Raw genomic sequence first — 22,106 nt, 5'->3', positions numbered from 1 at the left:
CGTGTTATCGCGATATAACAAATACTTGCGGTGTTTGTTTGAAATAAGTACAAAATCGTCCTCTGCTTCTGATACATTTTACCCAAAATCGACACAGAGCAAAAAATGAATGAAGGGCAAAAAATCGCGACAGCAACAGGAGATTTGTAGTTTAGAGATTACTCGCCTCCTGATTGGCTAAATGTTACTTCACTCAAATCTAAGTAACAAATCAGAGAACGGGGGCGGATATATTTAAGAGTCCTGCGAGCATCGTATTAAAAATTTTTAAATTCATTTGAATTGTTTATAAAAATGAGAAATGTAATGTAATGCCCATTTGTCAGTCAGTCATAAATCAGTTGGCCAGATTTCTGAACTAGTACTAATAAACAGAATGCGTTTTAAATGCACAACAACCATCGTTTTATATTTATCTCTTTTTAACCAGTTTCATACTTAATACATGCTGATATCCCAATAAAGGCATTTTAAAAAATAGGATTAAAATCAAATAAATGCAAAACTGATTCATACTATGCTATTATTTATCGAGTGCAGAAATGTTAGCTGTTTTATTGCTGTGTGACGGACAAATATCCATCACGTCGACAAGGTAAGAGCTTTGTTCGTCTTAAAAAATTTTTTCATCTTCAATATTTTATATCCGAGCACCATAAGGCACAGAAACATAAAAAGCACATCCTTAAAATAGTCCAGTGGTACAAACGTCGCTTCACGAAGTTTTGAGAATACCTTTTCCGTGCAAAGAAAATATAAATAATCGCTTTATTCGATGATTTCAATTACTCATTCCACATCGATTTTAACAATGTCTTTAATGCGTTTCTATGCCTTGATCGTGGTAAGGGCTTACAGAACGACGTGAAGGTGAGTAATTACTGACAGAAGTTTCATGCTTGGCTGAACTAATACATTTTAGCTGATGTTAAACCTGTGTAATCCAAATGGTGGAGACTTTTACATGCAATTCATATAAAAGTTTATTTTGGTGTAAGTTGGTTTTCCGTAAAAGCGTTGGCACAATGAAAGGTGGGTTTCATTGATTTCCTTGCCATAATCTTGGGCCAGAAGGTACAGAAGAGTGTGTGTGTGTGTGTGTGTGTGTGTGTGTGTGTGTTCGATCAGGCCGTGCGATCCTGGTCTCACAGCTCCTAATAAAATAAATTGGTTGTGAGATATTCTGGGTCAGCTCAGCTCTGACCCGACACACAGGGAGGAGAACTGATTTGATATGCAAACTAGAGCATGACCGGCGGGTCAAAGAGTATTTTTCCCGCTCTCGCTCTGACATGAGACACATGCTTCTGCTTCTGGACCTTGTGAGAGTTTTATTGCCCTAGATTGATGATATTTAGGATTTGGTTACGCTTGTAAAATGCCTCTTTTATCCAATTAGTTACCTTCACAGAAAACCTCATCGCTGCTACTTAAATTCAAATGCTATACGAACGCACTAAATGTAAGATTCCTGTGTTTGAAATGCACATAACATATCTATTTGTTTGCATTTACACAGTTCAGTCAAACAAACCAGGTGCATATTTGTCAGTCGTAAAAAATCAAAAAAATGATTTCATTAATAACTTAAAATTTTGCGTGTAGTGCCAAAGCTGCCAGTTAAGCTGAAACATGAATACAAATAAATAATAAGAATGCACAAATGAAAAGAGACAGACTCCAGATCACGTCGTATGCTGTTTGATTTTGCTTGAAAGCCTGAGTTGCCTTTAAATCACTAAATTCATTACTGTTATAAAAAAGAAAACGCGGGCAGCTTTTTGCACGTGACGATTTTCGCGTGCATTAATCCTTCATCTAGTGTATGAACAGTCTCCTATTCCTCATCTTGTATCTTGTTCAACAGCAGGTTGAATTTCTCCGAATTTAAAGGAGCAGACTCATTTTCGCTCTCAATTGCCGAGGGATGTTTTAGTCCATCGATCATAAAACCGGCCTTCCCTCGTCTCTCTCCGTCCGTCTCTTTCTCATCTCTCTCTGGGATGTTTTAAACGAGGAGGTGAGCTGAATTCTGGGAAAGGTTGACATGGTCCCAGACCTGCTCAGCTCTGACAGGCCGTCACAGTCTGCAGGAGAATAAGGTCTTCCTGTCACCGAGAAACACTCTTCTTCTTTTAAAGGTTTCGCCCTCTTTTTTTTTTCCCTTTTCTCTTCTGTAATAAGCTAAAAGTTTTCAGCAGTCTTAAAACTAAAAACAAAAGAGCAAGAAAATTCTCAGATGCACACACATAAAACACTATCATATATTATATTATACTGAGCTCACTGTAACAAATAAATATCTGACAGCACAACGTCTAATTTCACCTACCACACTTTTTTTTTTTTTACATTTATTCACAATAAAAAATCAAAAAATGTAAATGTGTATTTTTAAGTTTCTGTTATTGTGATATATATTTTAACGTTGACTGACATCATAACACACTTGTAAAATACTTGATTATTATTTGAACAGTTTGATACATTTAAAGTTCATATATTTTATACTGTAAATTAATTTTAAGGTGTCATTTGAACATTTAAGTACATTTTAGTTTGTTTGCCAGGACACACAATATTTAAAAAACAACAGAATTATGAAATTACACATTCAGATGTAATTAAGTGGGTCAAAAAAGCTTTAATTTAATATAAATGTAAACTATAATACAAATTTTATTTAATGGTAAATTTGAAAAAAAAAAACAGTTTATCATTAACAGTTTACTCTTAAGTGTATTATTTGAATATGAAACTTCTCAAAATCCATAAATAAAAAGGTAAATCTTCTACTGTTAATATTTATAGCAGGATAAAAAATAAAAAAAGGGTTCTGAGTTTATTAAACATTTTCTCAATAATTCAGAATTAAAAAAAAAATTGTAAAATAAAAATTTAAAATATTTAAAATATGTACATTGCTGTCACATGATACCCTGAAATATGCCTATAATTATAAATTAAAACATTATATAAAAAAACATTATAATAAAACATTTAGTCATTTAATAAAAATGTCTCTTTTCAGTTTAATTAATAAAAACAAATGGCTGATTAATGTGTGCGCTGCTGTCTGGAAATGTATTTACAAAAAAACACACTTCGGCTTTGATTAAAGTAAAAGAAATCAGTGAAATAGAGTCTAATGAAAAAGACTTATTAATAAGGATGTTAGGAATGGAGATGATCTTTAAATGGAGAAAAAGAAAGGAGCGGTTTTAGGAGCAGGCCAGTGAATTATAGCAGATGAAATCAAAATTGACATCTAATTACAAATAAATGCGCGTGCATTAAAAAGATAGAGAGAGTGACGGTCAGCTGTCTGTTCATTCAGCTGCTCTTCATTCATCATTCACGACAAAAGCGTTTGTGATGCATGTACAGCGGGGTTTTAAAGAGCATTCGTTTAAATGCGTGCATGTGTGTGGGGCGGCGTTCACGTGCATTGCCGCAGATGTGTGTGTGTGTGTGTGATCGAGTCGCACACATATACCTGCGGAGCGCAGTACTCAGTCATCTGGAGTTTAAGCATCTCTGACGCACGCAGTAATGAGGAAAGCTGCATCTGTGTGAGCGTGACACGCATGTACAGACACCGGGAATACGAGAGGACCCTGTCTAAGGAAGCTCGGGTCTGACCCCGACAATTACAGTCAGTCAGCAAACAAGTGACACACACACACACACACACACACCTGGCTGAACCGATCCAGACACACTCAGACTGTGCTGAGAATGAAGCACTAGTTTACTGCAAAACTATTAAAATAATACCAAAATGCATAATGCATTAATAAACATTTATAGCGTGGTGAGAGCATACGCTGTTTGTGTCCAGCAATACTCTCCAAAATGGTGCTACTGTGACAAAAAGTACAGCAACCACTCACTCGTTCATGCTGGTTATGCTGGTTCTTTGGGTTTTAAGCTAGCGGAACCAGATTAGAACCGGCTTCAAAACGTACAGGACCAGCAGGGTCGACTTTGAATGTACTTAATTATCAAAAGCAAAGAAATGCAAAGAAATGTGTATAATGCAGTACGGGGGTTTGTTTTCGTTGTTTTAGTTCAGCACCAGGACGTATATTAAATCAGTACACTAAAATAAAAATGCAATGTAAGAATCTGAATCTGGCAGCATGTTTTGGTAGGTCGTTTTCAGTCCATTTTCTATCCTAAAAACGAGCTCCCTAAAAGTCTCGCTGATTCTGCAGGAGAAATCCGTGACACTCTCAACCCGTCTGTCTGTGAAAACTATAAAAACCTGTGTATTTCACAACACCTCGCAATGTTATTCTTATTAAGTGACGGCCATTTATTAGGATTTTTATCCACTTCTGGAGACTCCAGGTTGTAGTTCTGGAAAAAAGACAGCGCTGGAGACTAAATGGTTCCTGTGTGTGTGTGTGTGTGTGTGTGTGTGTGTGTGTGTGTGTGTGTGTGTGTGTGTGTGTGTGTGTGTGCGTGTGTGTGTGCGTGTGTGTGTGAGTGTGTGTGTGTGTGTGTGTGCGTGTGTGTGTGTGTGTGTGTGTGTGTGTGTGTGTGTGTGTGTGTGTGTGTGTGTGTGTGTGTGTGTGTGTGTGTGTGTGTGTGTGTGTGTGTGTGTGAGAGAGAGAAATAAAAAAAACTTACAGATCTGTCATGTAACCAGCAGTATATCATGTAAAAAAAAACAGAGGAGGGGGAAAATCCCCGCCATTAGAGTTCAGTCCAGCACCCCTCTGGGTTTTGGTGTGTGTGTCGTGTGTGTGTGTGTGTGTGTGGGGGTGGGGGGGGGGGGGTGATGATATGTAACCATGGAAACTCCATGTTCTTTGAATAATAATTTGAGTTTTTTTGCACATACAGTACCAGATCCTGAGACTCTCTTTGATTCTCTTGGAGCACATTTACATTGAAGACCATCACTGTTCACTTCCCTACATGTTCCTGGCCTTATTGTAAAAATACACCAGCTCATACATGAATATCACATGAGCAATCAAACACTGTCAAATAAAGACACGACGCAGTCCAGGCATCAGTGAACTACACTTCTGCAGAGAAGAGCACTTTTAAACCACAGAAGAGTGTATCAGGAAAGATCAAAAATAGAGGCGTCTTTCTCAGTTTTGTGAAATTAATACCTTATCAAGCGAAACAGATCTATGTTAAAGTTTTTTTTATGTTATATTATCTTAATTTATCATTAGTTAAAAATAAATGATGATGGTGAAGGTCTCACTGTTTGCTAATGAGAGGATATGCTTTAACGGCTTATAGTTTATATCTCAGGTTGCTCTTTTTCGTATTTACCCTACTACCCCTAGTTTTCACTGCTTTAAATAAATATAATACTAAAAGAATCTTTTATTTGTTCATTTATTTTTGAGACAAAAGAAAAAGCTATATTAAACAGCAGTTAAATGTTCATAGGCCATAAAAATGACAAACGTTTACCATGGTAACCATCTCCAGACGGTGCAAGAACCTTTTATCTATCTATCTATCTATCTATCTATCTATCTATCTATCTATCTATCTATCTATCTATCTATCTATCAGTGATTCATCTATCTATCTATCTATCTATCTATCTATCTATCTATCAGTGATTCATCTATCTATCTATCTATCTATCTATCTATCAGTGATTCATCTATCTATCTATCTATCTATCTATCTATCTATCAGTGATTCATCTATCTCTATCTATCTATCTATCTATCTATCTATCTATCTATCTATCTATCTATCAGTGATTCATCTATCTATCTATCTATCTATCTATCTATCTATCTATCTATCAGTGATTCATCTATCTATCTATCTATCTATCTATCTATCTATCTATCAGTGATTCATCTATCTATCTATCTATCTATCTATCTATCTATCTATCTATCTATCTATCTATCTATCATCAGTGATTCATCTATCTATCTATCTATCTATCTATCTATCAGTGATTCATCTATCTATCTATCTATCTATCTATCAGTGATTCATCTATCTATCTATCTATCTATCAGTGATTCATCTATCTATCTATCTATCTATCTATCTATCTATCTATCTATCTATCTATCAGTGATTCATCTATCTATCTATCTATCTATCTATCTATCTATCTATCTATCAGTGATTCATCTATCTATCTATCTATCTATCTATCAGTGATTCATCTATCTATCTATCTATCTATCTATCTATCTATCTATCTATCTATCTATCTATCTATCTATCTATCTATCTATCAGTGATTCATCTATCTATCTATCTATCTATCTATCTATCTATCAGTGATTCATCTATCTATCTATCTATCTATCTATCTATCTATCTATCAGTGATTCATCTATCTATCTATCTATCTATCTATCTATCAGTGATTCATCTATCTATCTATCTATCTATCTATCTATCTATCTATCTATCTATCTATCTATCTATCTATCTATCAGTGATTCATCTATCTATCTATCTATCTATCTATCTATCAGTGATTCATCTATCTATCTATCTATCTATCTATCTATCTATCTATCTATCTATCTATCTATCAGTGATTCATCTATCTATCTATCTATCTATCTATCTATCTATCTATCTATCTATCTATCTATCTATCAGTGATTCATCTATCTATCTATCTATCTATCTATCTATCTATCTATCTATCTATCAGTGATTCATCTATCTATCTATCTATCTATCTATCTATCTATCTATCTATCTATCTATCTATCTATCAGTGATTCATCTATCTATCTATCTATCTATCTATCTATCTATCTATCTATCAGTGATTCATCTATCTATCTATCTATCTATCTATCTATCTATCTATCTATCAGTGATTCATCTATCTATCTATCTATCTATCTATCTATCTATCTATCTATCTATCTATCAGTGATTCATCTATCTATCTATCTATCTATCTATCTATCAGTGATTCATCTATCTATCTATCTATCTATCTATCAGTGATTCATCTATCTATCTATCTATCAGTGATTCATCTATCTATCTATCTATCTATCTATCTATCTATCTATCTATCTATCTATCTATCTATCTATCTATCAGTGATTCATCTATCTATCTATCTATCTATCTATCTATCTATCTATCTATCTATCTATCTATCAGTGATTCATCTATCTATCTATCTATCTATCTATCAGTGATTCATCTATCTATCTATCTATCTATCTATCTATCTATCTATCTATCTATCTATCAGTGATTCATCTATCTATCTATCTATCTATCTATCTATCTATCTATCTATCTATCTATCTATCTATCAGTGATTCATCTATCTATCTATCTATCTATCTATCTATCTATCTATCTATCTATCAGTGATTCATCTATCTATCTATCTATCTATCTATCTATCTATCTATCTATCAGTGATTCATCTATCTATCTATCTATCTATCTATCTATCTATCAGTGATTCATCTATCTATCTATCTATCTATCTATCTATCTATCTATCTATCTATCAGTGATTCATCTATCTATCTATCTATCTATCAGTGATTCATCTATCTATCTATCTATCTATCTATCTATCTATCTATCTATCTATCTATCTATCAGTGATTCATCTATCTATCTATCTATCTATCTATCTATCTATCAGTGATTCATCTATCTATCTATCTATCTATCTATCTATCTATCAGTGATTCATCTATCTATCTATCTATCTATCTATCTATCTATCTATCTATCTATCTATCTATCAGTGATTCATCTATCTATCTATCTATCTATCTATCTATCTATCTATCTATCTATCTATCTATCTATCAGTGATTCATCTATCTATCTATCTATCTATCTATCTATCTATCTATCTATCTATCAGTGATTCATCTATCTATCTATCTATCTATCTATCTATCTATCTATCTATCTATCTATCTATCTATCTATCAGTGATTCATCTATCTATCTATCTATCTATCTATCTATCTATCTATCTATCAGTGATTCATCTATCTATCTATCTATCTATCTATCTATCTATCTATCTATCTATCTATCTATCAGTGATTCATCTGTCTATCTATCTATCTATCTATCTATCTATCTATCTATCATCAGTGATCTATCTATCTATCTATCTATCTATCAGTGATTCATCTATCTATCTATCTATCTATCTATCAGTGATTCATCTATCTATCTATCTATCTATCTATCTATCTATCTATCTATCAGTGATCTATCTATCTATCTATCAGTGATCTATCTATCTATCTATCTATCTATCTATCTATCTATCAGTGATTCATCTATCTATCTATCTATCTATCTATCTATCTATCTATCTATCTATCTATCTATCAGTGATTCATCTATCTATCTATCTATCTATCTATCTATCTATCTATCTATCAGTGATCTATCTATCTATCTATCTATCTATCTATCTATCTATCTATCTATCTATCTATCAGTGATCTATCTATCTATCTATCTATCAGTGATCTATCTATCTATCTATCTATCTATCTATCTATCTATCTATCTATCTATCTATCTATCAGTGATCTATCTATCTATCTATCTATCAGTGATCTGATCTATCTATCTATCTATCTATCTCTATCTATCTATCTATCTATCAGTGATTCATCTATCTATCTATCTATCTATCTATCTATCTATCTATCTATCTATCTATCTATCAGTGATTCATCTATCTATCTATCTATCTATCTATCTATCTATCTATCTATCAGTGATCTATCTATCTATCTATCTATCTATCTATCTATCTATCTATCAGTGATCTATCTATCTATCTATCTATCAGTGATCTATCTATCTATCTATCTATCTATCTATCTATCTATCTATCTATCAGTGATTCATCTATCTATCTATCTATCTATCTATCTATCAGTGATTCATCTATCTATCTATCTATCTATCTATCTATCTATCTATCTATCTATCTATCAGTGATTCATCTATCTATCTATCTATCTATCTATCTATCTATCTATCTATCTATCTATCTATCTATCTATCTATCATCAGTGATTCATCTATCTATCTATCTATCTATCTATCTATCTATCTATCTATCAGTGATTCATCTATCTATCTATCTATCTATCTATCTATCTATCTATCTATCTATCTATCTATCTATCAGTGATTCATCTATCTATCTATCTATCTATCTATCTATCTATCTATCTATCTATCTATCTATCTATCTATCTATCTATCTATCAGTGATTCATCTATCTATCTATCTATCTATCTATCTATCTATCTATCTATCAGTGATTCATCTATCTATCTATCTATCTATCTATCTATCTATCTATCTATCTATCAGTGATTCATCTATCTATCTATCTATCTATCTATCTATCTATCTATCTATCAGTGATTCATCTATCTATCTATCTATCTATCTATCTATCTATCTATCTATCTATCTATCTATCTATCTATCAGTGATTCATCTATCTATCTATCTATCTATCTATCTATCTATCTATCTATCTATCTATCTATCAGTGATTCATCTATCTATCTATCTATCTATCAGTGATTCATCTATCTATCTATCTATCTATCTATCTATCTATCTATCTATCTATCTATCTATCTATCAGTGATTCATCTATCTATCTATCTATCTATCTATCTATCTATCTATCTATCTATCTATCAGTGATTCATCTATCTATCTATCTATCTATCTATCTATCTATCTATCTATCTATCTATCTATCAGTGATCTATCTATCTATCTATCTATCTATCTATCAGTGATCTATCTATCTATCTCTATCTATCTATCTATCTATCTATCAGTGATCTATCTATCTATCTATCTATCTATCTATCTATCTATCTATCTATCTATCTATCTATCAGTGATCTATCTATCTATCTATCTATCTATCTATCTATCTATCTATCTATCTATCTATCTATCTATCTATCTATCTATACTTCATGGTATTTTAAAACACTTACCATGGTAAATGTGTGGAAACGTCACAATTTTTCGTTTACAACTTTACAAGTATATGTCAACTACTAACCCTAAACAGTGTACTCTGAGAGCTAGTAGACATGTCAGTGGAAAATAATGGGTCTAAAGTGGACCATCAAACTCAAGCGTCAAGGAGAATACTGATTCTAAATATCTGTTTATCAGTCACAGTCTCACCTGAAGGAGCGCGGTCGGTGGTGAAGGACAGGTGTGCAGGGACATCAGCAGCTGTGGGCACATCTGGAGCAGCGCATCAAACGAGGAGACAGGAAGGATGCCAGGGCGCTTCCTCTAGTGTCCCTCCATCACGAAGGCCACATGCCGCAGACGTCTCTTCACCTCCTCGGAGTTGTCTTTCATCCTCTCCCTCTGTAAACCACAACGAGTCTCCAGTCATTTTCGGGCGTTATTTTATTAGCGGTCTTTTTTGCGAAGACCGCGGTCCTCTGAGACGCCCGCTTGGTATTTAATCTTTCCGTCACGGCCCGGAGAACGCCGCTGGCTCCGGACTGGCATCTGCGCAGCTCTCACGCAGACAGACTTTATGGATTTTGTCTGTTTGACTATTAAAGTGATTTAATTGACTACACTGCCGTCGTTTGTCTCTCGGTGAGGTCAGCGATTCCTGCGTGATTTAACCGCTCAGACACATTGATGAATGCTCATTACAGTGTTGTGTTCGGCACCATAAATACTGTAATACACTTCTGGGGCGCTCATAAAAACAGCTTCTTTTGCTTCGCTCCCGGGATCAGACGGACCTCGCGCAGAAAGGACAGGAAGTTAACTGGAATCAGCAGGTCAGATCTGATTTGCCGGCTTTACACAATCACAAGTTGTGTTTAGAAGTTAAAGGACTGCTAGAATGAGAAGAAAAAGCTACGTTTGTAGTGTGTTTTTACACAAACCTTACATTTCAATGAATCATTTGGTACGATGCGCTTATTGTGCACACATGTACTTTTTCACATTGCACTTATATCTTTAAAAATACCTTTATGTAATTACATTTATAATTGCACTGTTGACACATCTCTTACACCTTAACCCACCCAGACCACCAAACCTTACAATATGACCATAATAATAATACATTGTACATATTTTTTGCTGTAAGTACAAATTAGTTAAGACTACTTAACATTAAGTGTGTCCTAAAACTTTATAATAAACTTTGAATTAAACTAAAATCAGCTGGCACAATATTTACACACACATATACACATTATCATATATATATATATATATATATATATATATATATATATATATATATATATATATATATATATATATATATATATATTATCTAAAAGTACTTACACAAAAAATATTTAACAGTGTTCTTCAGACGTTTAGAGTCTGTTTTAAATATTTATATACAATTCTAGAATATAAAAACTGTAAAATATACAAACTTTGGATATTTTAAACATTTTACTATATATTTCAATAATTTAGCAATGTTCACAGAACTCATTAAAACACTTTTTTTTATGAGATTGCATTAAAACACTTAACCAACACTTGTTTTCTTTTTTTTTGCTCCCAAATTTTTACTGCTATTTTTAATTAGTAGTTTTACTGTAGTCCACACAAGTTGCACGAAAATAAATCATTTTTCCCGTTTACTTGTTTGGTCCTGTTGGCTTTTTTTGGTCTGTGTGAGACTCGCCTGCAAACACAATTATAAACCACACACATTTGCATTTTACTCGGATGAAGTACTAATAAAAAGCAATATAACGCAGATTGACTGATAAGCAGAGCAGGTCCCAGCACATCTTTCCTGAGGGTTCTGCAGGCCCCGTATCTCTCCACATCCTCAGTCAGCAGAGGAGTATTTTAATTAAAAACCGAATCAGAGATGATAAACAATCATTCGCAGACCGGGGAGAAGCGGGCAGGATGAAAGAGGAGTGTGTAAATGAACAGTTAATGAACCGAGAGGCCGAGCACGACAGGCTGCCGGAGAAATAAAAAGCCAAATCTACATTCAAATAATCAGAGGAATCCGGTTTAAATCCTCGCCGGAGCTACAGGAGCATCTGGACGCTCGCGGGGAGCCATTAAACTGAGCAGCGGATGACAGACGGAGAGAGAAAGGAGGACGACAGAAAGAGGGGCAAATTTATTTGACCTTTTGTGTTTTATTTCCACCTGCGGTCCATCAGATGTGTTCTCATCTGGTCCAGCTGGAGGACGGGCAGAGGTGATGATCCGGACCCAGCTGTGCTTCTGTGATTCCTCTCTCCTCCAGCCGGTCGGATCAGACGCGTGTGATTAGACGGGAAGGAAAACTGAAAGAACAGAAAGCATGACGTCTCTGAAGGGTTCGGGTGAAACAAGACAGCACAAGTGTAGTGTTTGAACTTTGAGTAGGTTTGAGTCAGAACAACTACCGAATGCTGGCAGCTGAGTGCTCCGTCTGATGGACGTTAATGTTTTCTATCTTTATGGATGGCAGAAAAAAATATATGTGTGTTTACTATATATATATATATATATATATATATATATATATATATATATATATACATTGTACAGAGGTCTAAATTATCTTACGTCTGGCAACACTGCTTCTCTTTTCGCTATCGAATAAACTCTTACGATAATATAAATTTAAGAATATAAATATGTATAGAGGTAAATATTGAAAATTAAAAATATACTGTATATATACTAAATTAATTAACATAATACACACAGTACACATACAATGATTTTACAGCAATATTTAAAATTATGTAAAATTAAATATTTTATATATATATATATATATATATATATTTAATTATACATAATTGAGTTAATTATCAGGTTTGTGGAATAAAACATATACATGTGTATATGTGTGATTTTTGTAATAAATTAATACATTTTTATATAGTATTCAGTGTACATAAATCTATACATAAATCTATTTTAAATAAATGCTGTTCTTTGTTCTTTGTTCTTTCTATTCATCACCAAAAATCCTGGAAAATGGTTTCCACAAAAATATGAAGCAGCACAACTTTTTTCGAGCAGCAAATCAGCATAGAATGACTTCTTAAAGATCGTGTGACACTGAAGACCGGAGCGATGATGCTGAAAATTCGGCTTTGCTTCACAGGAATACATTATATTTTAAAAAATGTAATCGAACAGAAATGTATTTCTAATTGCAATAACATTTCACAATTTAGCTGGAATTATTATACATCATTTTAATGAGCCGAAAGAAGGAAAAATGTGCATTTCTTCAAACGTGGAGCCGCTTTGCAGAGAAGAACACTATTATCTCTGAAGGAGACGATGCTTCACAACCAGAATGACGTCAGCTCCGCTCTCAGATCACTTTAGGTCAGTAAGTCGGTCTTCACTATCTGTATCACTGTACACATCCAAGACGATCAGAGTCGAGAGCAATCAACAAATTAGTAAAATCATGTAGACCACCTTGTATACACACTTAACCTTCATGTCTGTCTGTGTATGTGTGTGTGTGTGTGTGTGTGTGTGTGTGTGTGTGTGTGTGTGTGTGTGTGTGTGTGTGTGTGTGTGTGTGTGTGTGTGTGTGTGTGTGTCTGTGTGTGTGTGTGTGTGTGTGTCTGTGTGTGTGTGTCTGTCTGTGTGAGTGTGTGTGTGTCTGTGTGTCTGTCTGTGTGTGTGTGTGTGTGTGTGTGTGTGTGTGTGTGTGTGTGTGTGTGTGTGTTCGTGTGTGTGTGTGTGCGTGTGTGTGTGTGTGTGTGTGTGTGTGTGTGTGTGTGTGTGTGTGTGTGTGTGTGTGTGTGTGTGTGTGTGTGTGTGTGTGTGTGTGTGTGTGTGTGTGTGTGTGTGTGTATGTGTGTGTGTGTGTGTGTGTGTGTGTGTGTGTGTGTGTGTGTGTGTGTGTGTGTGTGTGTGTGTGTGTGTGTGTGTGTGTGTGTGTGTGTGTGTGTGTGTGTGTGTGTGTGTGTGTGTGTGTGTGTGTGTGTGTGTGTGTGTGTGTGTGTGTGTGTGTGTGTGTGTGTGTGTGTGTGTGTGTGTGTGTATGTGTGTGTGTGTGTGTGTGTGTGTGTGTGTGTGTGTGTGTGTGTGTGTGAGAGAGACTGCAGTTCATTTTTGCCTCTTGGTCACGCTCTAGTTTGCATATCAGATGAATCATCTTTCCGAGGTGTTGGGTCACAGTTAAATTGAACATCTTGGAACCAATTTATTCCATTAGGAGCTCCGAGTCCAGGACTGGAATACTGACAGCCAATTTCAGCTCCTCTAAAGCGTCAAGCATGAAGGAACCTCGACAAAAGATGATAGATTTTAGCCAGACAATACACACCAATGGCGTAAGGTCTCTGTGTGTGTGTGTGTGTGTGTGCGTGTGTGCGTGCGTGTGTGTGGGGGGTTATGAAGTAAGATCTCACAATGCTACCATGATTTTATGTCTCTCTTGTCAATAGTACCTCATTCACGAAGGACTCTGGATTTGAAAAGACTGCTAAAATCCTCTCACAACGCACAGCCCGAGGTCTCATAAAGAGGCCGTAATTGAGGACGAGCTCCGACGCGTGTCAACACATCCATTACTGCTTCCACACTCGTCTAATCCCGTCTATTCTCCATCGCTAGCCTTTGTGTGTCCACTTCATTGTCCTTCGTTTGAACGGAGAACACGCTGAAAAAGACCACTTGTCGCTACTGAAGAAAGTCAAACGCTGCTCAAAACGCTTTCATGAGAAAACGGTTTAAATCACGGAGCACCTTTGGAGCACTAGAAAGCGTTCAAAAGAAGTAAGTAAAGGTTGAGAGGATTAAAAAAAAAGAAGCTATATCCACCTTTTGCGCAACGCGGAAGTAAGCCGTTTTACGCGTGAGGTTTCCCATTCATCTAGAAGACGTAGTGTAAGAGCTACAAACCAGTGTGTTTATGATTTTAATAATACATTATTAATAATACACCAAAACAAGTAACAGTGTAGTAACACTTTGCATCGTGCCTAACCTTAGCTGTTATAAATTCAGCATAAACCATGGCTTCTTAGGGCTTATTGCTTTAATAACATATATTTAACAATTGCATTTAAACTTATATATACTGTATATATATATATATATATATATATATATATATATATATATATATATATATATATATATAACTTTTACAGATCTGTTTTACCGTTCTATTGGTTTCCACTTATTTATGAAAATGAACTATTTATGATTAATAGTGAAATTATTTTGGCTTGTTTTGGGATATTTTTGATTAACTTTTAGGCTGGTTTTGGGCGAAATTAAAATTAAAAAGAGACCCAAAGGGATCATTGCGGAGTCCATTAAAGTGCCCCATTATGGATTATGAAAGGCTCATATTTTGGTTTTGTTAGTCCCGAATAACAGGTTGACATGCATGCAAGGTCAAAAACACTTTCATTTTCACATGATATGCATTTTTACTTTATTTGTCCGACGACTCCCAAATGAAAGCCATCCCTTAAAATGGTCTTTCTTTTGAGAGACAATAACTTCAATAGGGGGACGTTAAAACGAACGCGTCTCCTTTTCTAAATCATTATAAAGTGGGTTTCCGTTCAGCGGGGCCGAATCTACTGGGGCCGGTGTCAAGCTGGTTATTTAGCAGATAGCAAAAGAGCAGAAACATAAAAGTTATTAGTTCTTCTAGAACCTAACCTGACCTGGTTTTTCCAACAGGAACTGCACGGCAAATCACTGCCTCACACTTTATTTCATTTAGTCCCTCAACGCTCTTATTATCCTTAACAGGGAGACTGAATCCGGCTTCAGAAATGAAGTAGATTTATCATTTATTAATGTCCAATTTCTCCTCGCTGCACACCTACAGGGTGAAATCTGATTACTGGAGCGATAGCGAGATGAAGAGATGAATCTGATAACATAATGTAGATGGAAAAGAGCGTATGGATGCTCCTTTGGATCTGTACAAATACACTTCCATTAGCCGCTTTTAATATGAACACATTATAATCAAAGCTAACTCTTAGCTGACATAATTTTTGCAAATATTCATCTCAACTTATTCTGGAAAAGAGCTGCTTGTCAAATAACGTTAACGCATCCAGCTTGAGGCAAAAGAAAATTAAAGCTGTAAATATTGCTTAAATATTAATATTATAAGCTTAAATATTGAGCAACAGTGTGTGTTGTATGTTAGTTTTATACTTACTCCTTTATGAAGGAAACATAACTACTTCTTACGTTTTTGGTTAACATTTAGTTTCCTTTTCAGGTTTCATTACAATTTCATAGTTAAAATAACGATGATTAAAAATGTAGAATTAAACAGCCTTTGGAGATCGTAGGCTCTCAGCAGACTTTTCTCACCAATTCAAGATTTTATATGAATGATTTTTTTATCATTAAACTAATAAAAATAACGTTTCCTTGTTGACTTCTTCTATATTTCTGATGTTACAAAAGCGCCTCCTACTGGTAAAGAATGAATGTGCGTCTTCAATAATCCTGTCCTGTCGGTTCAATGAGAAAATCGTTTGAAATGAATTGAATAATTTATGCTTCTGATTCATCCCATTAAAAACCCAAAAACAAATTATATAACCATGTTAACGTTTGAAGTGGATCAATACGTTTCATCAAAGATATATATATATATATATAATTATCTCAATCCTCACAACAAACAGGGGGCCTCGAGGCTGGTCTAGGTAAATGTATGGGCCCCTAATTCACCAAATCAGACCAGCAACAAAACGATTAAATTAGTTTCTGCTTCTTTAATTCGCACTCTTTCCGCTCCCTTTATGAATCTGTGTCGCTGCAAATTACAAAATGTGATGTTAAAACATGAAAAGTAAATTTTTTGCACGTTTGCTACAAAGTTTATAAACTGCGAGTCAGTCGGCGATATGAGCTATATCATTTATAAGAGGCCATTTTAGACAAAAATTGTATTCCAGATTTGAGAAACAGAGCAGATACGGTGCATCCTGCCACATGGATGCATTGATGTGAGTGTTTAGCACACAGAAATATAAATCATGTGCAAGTTATTTTTTAGATTATATTACCAGACATCAGTGTACAGTATATATTCTTTTAATGCTCTGCTTTTTTTATTATTTCAGTTTTAGCTGAATGTTGGTGATTGTATTACCTTTTGTCTATATTCTCTAGTATGTGTATAAGTGTAGAACAGATGTTTTCAGTGATGTTTAATAGTAGTAAAATAGTAGCCGTTTTTATGGTTATGACAAAGCAAAAAAACAACATCAACAATATCTCACTTACTTTCTACTTAATGTCTCGTCGCGCAAAGCTGCTTTCAAGAGCGTATCCTGCATGCAGCAAACTACTAGTGAGAAGTCAGAGACAGTCAGAGTCTGGACTAGAGTTGCACTGCCACCTAGGGATGTGTTTTAGTACTGCTGCTTTTACTTCACTGTCCTACTGCACTGCAGAAAGAGCTAAACTATTCACACCCGCTACCTACATTTCTTTAGTTGAGTCAACTTCACATTTTAAGTTACTTCATGTTTACAAGCGCATTATTTTAGTTGACTAAACTAAAAGGTTTTAGGCAGTAAGGTTATTTCAAGTTGAAACTAATTTTGTCAGGTTCAAAGAAACACAAAACGTAAGACAAACACTTTTATTTTGTATTAATAAAATGGCATATAATATTTGCTGTTTGAAAGTCTCTTCTACTCACCAACTTTGTACTTTAATATATATTTCTGTGATGCAACGCTGATATTTCAGCATCATTTTCACACGATCCTTCAGAAATCATTCCAATATGCTTTTTTTTTTTTTTTTTTTTTTTTTTTAATCAATGTTAAAATCATTTGTGCTGCTTAATATTTCCTTTGGAACCTATGCTTTTTTTGATGAACAAAAGTATTCATTTCTTTTCTACAGCAAAAAAAAAGTACTCACCCAAAAGGGCTTAAAAATGAATTTCAATATTTCTTAGTATTCGGTCCTAAAACGTTATAGTTAATTCCAAATGTACATAAAAAGTAGATATTTAGGTTGTCAATGCGGTCTCAGGCTTTCAGATCCTACTGCAGGTCATGAACACTGAATGATTAAGATGTTCATTTTCACCATGGTACTGTACCGTGTCCGAACCCGCTGTCTTAGCCCCTTAAACACAGTCTCACACACACACACGCACACACACACACACACGCACACTTGACCGCTCCAGCGACCAGAAAGGCTTAACCGTGGTTATTTTTACAGAACCAATAACAAGTCTTTTATTTGAAAGGCGCAGTGTTTGGACTTGCATAAGTGAAAAGGTCAGAGCGGCGGCGAGGGCTGAAACTGATTCAAAAACCCAGAGTGAAGTGATTGAACGCCGCAGTCTGTGACTCAAAAGAGCTGAAGAGATGAAGGTCAAACTCGAACCGCTTCCAGAGATACTTCATCTTGCACCGTATTTACCAAGTCCGGCCTTAAATGCCAAGACAGGAAGTGAGTTCTGCGGCGAGGAGCAGGAGACGTAACGGAGAAGCCCATCAGCACTGACCAGACGAGACAGAGGCCGGAGATACACAAATGAGAATGGAGAAGCGCATTTAAAGTCATTGGAAAGGTGGCAAAATGCATGCATAAACTAATAAACCAATATTTGGTGATTTTCCATGTATTTTTAACCATGCAAGCCCATTTCTGCCACTGAAAGAAAAGAAAATCGGGAGTTATAAAGTCAGAACGATATAAACTCTGAGAACATAGCACTTTTTTCCTGCTCAAAATTGGACTTTATAACTCGAAAATCTGACTTTAAGTCACAACTTTATATTTAGTAATTCTGACTTTATACCTTACGGTTGCAAGTTTATAGCTCGCAATTCTGAGAAAAAAAGTCACAATAACCTTTTTTTTTTTTTTTATTCAGTGGCCGAAAAGGGCTCCATTATTAAACTGACATTTTAGTAGCAACTGTTAACTTACTTTATTATTTAGTAGTATTATTAACATTTTTAATTAGATTTCTTTTTATATTTAATATTAAGCATTATCTACATTTATTTCAGCACTTCAGTTTAAACATTTCATTTCAGTAAGTTGTCAAGGCGCCATTTCTCATTTTCATTTTTATAGTCTTTTTTCATCAAATATTTGTACTATTTTTATTATTATTATAGCTTTATTGGTACATTTATTTCATATTTAATTTTACTTATTTTACTTCTCCTATTTATACTTATTTTATTTAAGTTTAATCATTTTATTACAGCATTATATCAATAAATGTAAATAGTTTTAATAGTTTTAGCGAACTAAATTGCAAAAATAACGTTCATACTTACAGCGTTCTAATTCATTTATTGAGTCAGAAACTGCCCTTCAGCTTAGAAACGTGGTTTAAATAACATACGCTGCTGTTGTTGACTACAAACCGTTGTAAAAAGGTGAACAAAACGCTTAAACCAACACTGAACTTTAATTCATGTTGGATTTAATGTCGTTTCAGAATACGATTCAAAGTGATTCATCCCTGATCCATGCTGTTGATTCACTCACGGGTAAACGAAATGTCGCGATCAATGTTATGAAAGTGTCACCGAGTTTCTAAAGACTGTAATATCTAGTGACTGTACCTGATGTGTGAGTCTCTAACCTGCACTCAGAATATGAAGCGTCACTTTCAACTTCCTGCTGGAAGGATTGCATTAAACTCTGCCTTTCTTACACAGGGACAGCCTACATAAACACAGACTGACATCAGGCATATACATATATACTGTATATATATATATATATATATATATATATATATATATATATATATATATAGTATAGAATCAAATATATATATATATCATGAAGAAATACACATTTTTTATGCACCCTCCACAGGATGCTTTAACATTCTTCCCACTCTGCATGCCACTTCTCTAACACTGACCTGAGAGAGAAGTGTGTGTGTGTGTGTGTGTGTGTGTGTGTGTGTGTGTGTAGCTGTTGTTGATGCTGAGCGTGTGTGTTTTTTACACTATTGATTTATACTTGATCATGTCCTCACTGCAAAATGACCAGCTTCCACTAGAAATATAAACCATAGAAAATATAAACCTTCATCTAATCATACATAACAAAATCATGTGAAATGATATTTTTCATTTGTTTTTGTTTTTTTCATTCACCTAGTCCCTAAAGTCATTTTCCTGTTAGACTGTACTTCGTCGCCTTCCAAAAAAGACTACAATTCCACTAAGATTATTATTAAAAAAAGTAAGAGTAAAAGTACATCATTTTAAACAACATTTTTAAAAGCGGCATTAAATGTTTGACATACCTTTGTCTTATTTTGCGAGGTGAGGAGCATTAATAGCATATAGATGATTTTGAGCAAAATTTGTATAATTTTCCAGGCACAAAAACAACTACAGGTTCTTAATAATTAATACATATTCTATTCATTAATAATTGTTTAGTTTTTGATTCAAAAACAAAAAATACATACAAACACACACATAGATACACACACACATATACAGTATATATATATATATATATATATATATATATATATATATATATATATATATATATATATATATATAAAATATAATATATAGATACATAAATACATATGTGTGTGTGTGTGTGTGTGTGTGTGCGTGTGTGAATAATTTTAATAGATTAAAAACTTACAAAAAACAGCAAATTAAAGAAATCGACTGACCAAATGTCACTAAAATTTTAACACCACAAAATTTCCATTTTAAATAAATGTGGTTACTTCATTAAAAAAAACCCCACATTTTCCCAGCCAGGTGTTGGACTTACCGCTGTATACGTTCCGTCAGCTTTGCATTCTGGGATAAAGGCAGCGAAGGAACTGGAACGAGCCCCGGGAGCGAGCCAGCTGAGATTTAGACCTGACAAACACAAACACTTCAGACTCCGCTGACAGCACCCGAGAAGTCTTTGTTTCCTGTGATGAAGCTCACCTGTGCACGTCTGTCCATGCACTGCTCACGCTGGAAAGAGCACAGAGCACACAGCTCGACGGCGCCGTCCGGCACAGTCCAGCAGAGTCCGGCACAGTCCGGCACAGTCCAGCACAGTCCAGTCCAGCAGAGTCCGGCACAGTCCAGTACAGTCCGGCACAGTCCAGCAGAGTCCGGCACAGTCCGGCACAGTCCAGCACAGTCCAGCACAGTCCAGTCCAGCACAGTCCGGCACAGTCCAGTACAGTCCGGCACAGTCCGGCACAGTCCAGCAGAGTCCGGCACAGTCCAGCACAGTCCGGCACAGTCCAGCACAGTCCGGCACAGTCCAGCAGAGTCCAGCAGAGTTCGGCGCCGTCCGGCACAGTCCAGCAGAGTCCGGCACAGTCCAGCACAGTCCGGCACAGGCCAGCACAGTCCGGCACAGTCCAGCACAGTCCGGCACAGTCCGGCACAGTCCGGCACAGTCCAGTACAGTCCGGCACAGTACGGCACAGTCCGGTACAGTCCGGCACAGTACGGCACAGTCCAGCACAGTCCGGCACAGTCCAGCACAGTCCAGCACAGTCCAGCACAGTCCGGCAAACAGGTCTGACGGGTTCTTCACATCCGGCTGAACTTGAAAGGCTAGTCTGTGTCAAAGCTCTCAAAAAAAGGGAAACACGGTGCCTGGCTGAAGAACAGAAGAAGGTCCCATGATGGGAAGGTGATGAGAGAAACACTAATGAAACATTTATATTTCTGCACTCTCTCAAAGGACTCTCTCAAAGGACAAATCTTGTTGAAGGCCAGCACAGAGAGTACATATTTATACATTAAACAGCCCTAATATTAAATATTCAAAAATATTCTCCTGCAATCGAAAGTGTGCTTTAATTATAGAGAAACCAAAACTTGGCTCTCTATGAATTGGCCGATATTGTAATAAGAACGTATTCATTTTCCAAGTTAAAACAGCAATCTTTCTATGCCAGGTTCTTAAAAGTATTATAGCTTTTCTATCGTACTTAAATTTGTTCTGATGTCCAAGTTCACATTTAGATCAGAGACGTGGTGCGGAAGAAAACAGGCAAACGGTTTAGGAATTTTTTCCCATAAATATCCCAAACATACGTGGCAGTGTTTACTGAATCAATGAAAAGAATAGAGCAGTG

The 22,106-nt window shown here is 35.3% G+C and overlaps 1 long non-coding RNA gene across 1 annotated transcript; it reads right to left on the bottom strand.

Annotated features, from left to right (window-relative positions):
* Nucleotides 1-11,677: 11,677 nt before the first annotated feature.
* LOC122358854 lies at nt 11,678-21,114 on the bottom strand. The gene is made up of 3 exons (XR_006252652.1): nt 20,953-21,114; nt 20,789-20,880; nt 11,678-12,324 (listed from the first exon to the last, which is right to left on the bottom strand). It is a non-coding gene; the product is annotated as an uncharacterized LOC122358854 (long non-coding RNA).
* Between the last annotated feature and the right edge of the window lie 992 nt (nt 21,115-22,106).

This window comes from Puntigrus tetrazona, chromosome 15 (genome assembly GCF_018831695.1).
Source record: "Puntigrus tetrazona isolate hp1 chromosome 15, ASM1883169v1, whole genome shotgun sequence".
NCBI classification, from domain to species: Eukaryota; Metazoa; Chordata; class Actinopteri; order Cypriniformes; family Cyprinidae; genus Puntigrus; species Puntigrus tetrazona.
This window is presented reverse-complemented; position numbering and strand designations above follow the sequence as displayed.